Source organism: Chrysochloris asiatica, unplaced genomic scaffold, assembly GCF_000296735.1.
Source record: "Chrysochloris asiatica unplaced genomic scaffold, ChrAsi1.0 scaffold00113, whole genome shotgun sequence".
In the NCBI taxonomy this organism is placed as follows: domain Eukaryota; kingdom Metazoa; phylum Chordata; class Mammalia; order Afrosoricida; family Chrysochloridae; genus Chrysochloris; species Chrysochloris asiatica.
The window spans coordinates 10,504,374-10,508,194 of NW_006408631.1; positions in this window are offsets into that span (position 1 = coordinate 10,504,374).

The following is a 3,821-nucleotide window of genomic DNA, read 5'->3' on the forward strand; positions in this document are numbered from 1 at the left end:
CATAGTGACCTTGTACAGGATTTCCAAGAAGCAGTTGGTGAACTTGAACCACCGACCTTGCAGTTCAAATGACTATCATTAATTTTGTTCAGTTCTACTTTTTGTGATATAATCTGGAAATTTCCATCTCCACAAAAAGTAGAACTGAAGAAAATGAATGATAATTAACCTAAAAGATTTAACTTAATCTTAAGGAAGAGCTTTCCAGTAGTTAGGTTAATTAAACACTAACAAGATTTTGTTTTTGTTTTTTTAACTCAAAAGGCATGAAAATTCTGCTTCCAGATTTCTGTTTATGAAGTAGCATATAAAAACAGAAAGAAGAAAAATTGGGGATAATTTTGCAAGTCAGTCAAAATGTTTGCAAACTCAGTTTTCAATTTGACTTTAAGACCAAATTGAATAAATGATTCTAAATATCAGTAATAATTTTGGGGAAGCTATAGCAAATGTTAATAACATTAGATTCTTACATACTAATCTTAAGGTTTGAAATGCATAATAGCTTTTCTCAAGAAATTATTGGAATGCTTTTTCAAAAGTTCCAATCAATGGCCAGCAGTGTGGCCCAGAGTCAGTGACATAGCCACAGAGGACTAGAGTGGAGAGTAAAGCATCCAGCTGATAAGAAGAGAGGGCATATGCACAAGAACACCCACACTTGCAGATAATACCCACTTGACCTGGCTTCAATGACTGGATGATCAGAACTCAATTAGAAGAAGAAAGTAGAGGGAAAAAAGAGTAATATGATACAACTTGATGAACTTGACCTACACGTATAGATGCAGTAGCTCAAAAGAGGGAACAAATCTTTACAGAAAGGATCATTCCCATTCCCTCTGTACACAGATTAGACAGGGATGGGCAACTTGGACATTGGCTACCTAAAATGGGGGAGCTACAAAGGCAAGAAGTGACTGGCTTACAAGCTTTCAAGAGGGAACCTAGATCCAGAGGGCGCAGAGGAAGGTAGAATCTCCACTGAGTAGGATCCAATCTGTCTAGGCGGGGCTGATGAAAGGAAATGCGGATAGGTCTCTTGTGATACAATAGTGAATAATTGTTATCAGGACTGATTGTGAGGGTTGGAAATGTAAAGGTAGATGTTTTTTAGCAAGGAGGGGAGTGATTAACTTTGCAGTCTAGGAGCGGAGGACCCTGGGACCATCAAGGGAGAAGAGTGGAGAGCAGGATCCTACCAAGAGAAGCAATGATGCCAGAGATGGAGGCAGAGACAATGACATGGAGAGATGGAGCGGCTGGGAACTTTAGACCCAGAGAGGGAGAGGGGCTGTGTGCTGTTGACCGGAGGGCAGGCTTGCGGGGTATACCCTTTGGTTGGTTGATGATGCATGGAGGGGACTGTAACCATGACAATGAAACGATATACGATAGGATGAATATAAAACTAATGTTCTCCCATGTAAACTATCACGTAATTCACAATAAAACATTTTTTTTTAAATAAAGGCAATAAGATGGCATATATACAACTGTGAAAGAAAAAAAAAAATGCCAACAAGAATTCTATTGTCATTGTTATGTGCTGTTGAGTTGGTTCTGACTCATAGCCACCCTATGCATAATAGGACGAAACACTGCCCAGTCCAACATTTTTTAATAAGAGAATACGAAAGATTGTTGACAGATGGACAAAGTGTATTGAAAGGCAAGGAGATTATGTCAAAAAATGATGTATGTGTCATTTCTAAAAGTTGATTGATAAATTCTACAACCAGAAAAAAAAAAAAAAAAATACCAATAAAGAAAAAAACTGGATTGTGGTATTGATTTCTGTACTTACATAATGTATGTTCTTTATAGGTAAATAAAACTGGCTCCTCTGCTATCATCTACTGCCCCACTACATAGCTCCAAAAGCTCTCTTGCTTACTACTTAAACTTTCTTTTATAACTACAGACCCATTGCTACCTGAAGGAGCTCTGGTAGCGTAGTGGTTACGAATCGGGCTGTGAACCATAAGATCAGCGGTTCGAAACTACCAGCCGCTCCGCGGGAGAAAGATAAGGCTTTCTACTCCCGTAAAGATTTACACCCTCGGAAACCCTGTTACAGGGTCGCTATGGGTCGGAACCGACTCGATGGCACTTAACAACAACAACATTGCTACCTGAGACTCCATGTTCAGTCTCAATCTTTTGCTGCATGAGGGGCAGTTATGGGACTGGAGCTTTAAGTGACTTTATATGTCAAGGGTAGTAACAATGGAAAAAGAAGAAGGCAGTCTCAAGACTGCATATGAGTGCTCACTGCCTTAACCCCCAGACCTGATTCAGGATTCTCCAACCTTACCTTTCTTTTTCAACACACTTCTTAAAGGAGGCTTTCTGCCCGAGTCTTTGACAAAATAGTCAGGAGAGTGGTAGCTTCCTCTAGTTGTAGCTGAATCACCTCACTTCTTAGCTCTTGGTGAACATCAATTGCTGTTGTTATTAAGTGCCATCAAGTTGATTCTGACTCATAGTATCCCTGTTTAGGGTTTCCAAGGAGTAGTTGATGGGTTTGAACTTCTGATCTTGCAGTTAGAAGTCCAGTGCTTATCCTACGGTGCCACAGCAGAGATCAGCCTTTTTCATCCATAGAATCCTTGTCAGCATCTACCTGAAAAGGGACAGAAAGGTAGGGAGTCAAAGACAGCACTTTCTTTATTAAAAGGTGGGGGGCTGAGTATAACAAGTTTCTCACAATATATAGCCTTTCTGGCCTGGATTTGTAGTCAGCCAAGATGATTTGCTAGGTCATAACCTACCATAGAGGTTGATTTGTTTACTATGCAAATATTTATAAGGTCTATAAAACCTTCGCAGGGGTTGGACACTTTACTATGACAATTAAATGGCTGGGGCCTACCAAGTAGATCGATTAATTTTGCCATCCTGCTAGAATTCAAAGGGGCTAATTCCTTAGATATTGAAGGGGATCTCACTAACATCAAGAAGAATCAGGACTTTCTGTTCAGCCTACAACTCACTGGAATACCTAAAAGGGATTCTAGAACTCCCCAGTGCAATAGGCTTCTTGTGGAGCCGTTGTTGAATATAAGGCCTTAGCTAGAATCCTGTGCCCCATCCAGAACCTTCTCAGGTGGGACATTCCCACTTGAAAGGACATGCAAACCAGCCCAGAGCAACTAGAGGAATGGAAGATACTTCTTGAAAGAAAGACCAATAGGAAACAAACAAAAGAAACAGCAGACTATTCTGCTATTACAAGAACAAGCAAGATATCCACCTGGGAACCATCAAGGTAAGCCATCAAGTCTCTTTGGGACAAACTCCCTTCCAAGACTGAAACTCAAAAGGAACATAAGAGCAGGCTTGTAAGCTTACTGGTGACCATGTTGGTTTACTTGTGAGTGGAAGAAAGGTAGTAATGAAGACATGGGATGAGTTTGACCATGGTCCATAGACTCCTGTTAACTTTGAGATGAGAGACAGAAGAAGAAGGGCTGGTTAGTCTGAAGTTTGGGAACACTTGGAACTCCTGAGCCCATGAACACTGACCTAGCCACTGGGGACTAGAGCTGAGAGTGAAGTGTCCAACTGACATGAAGTGGGAGGAGGTGTGTAAGAATGCCCAAACTTGCAAATAGTGCCCATTTGGCATAGCTTGGATGGTTTGATGATCAGAACTTGACTAGAGAAAGATAAAGAAATTTGATACAGGTAGCAAGTGTAGATTGCTTGTTTTTGATGAGCTTGACCTTTGCTTATGGATGTTGTTGTTGTTGTCAGGTGCCATCGAGTTGGAGCTGACTCATAGCGACCCCATGCACAGCAGAACGAAACAATGTTCG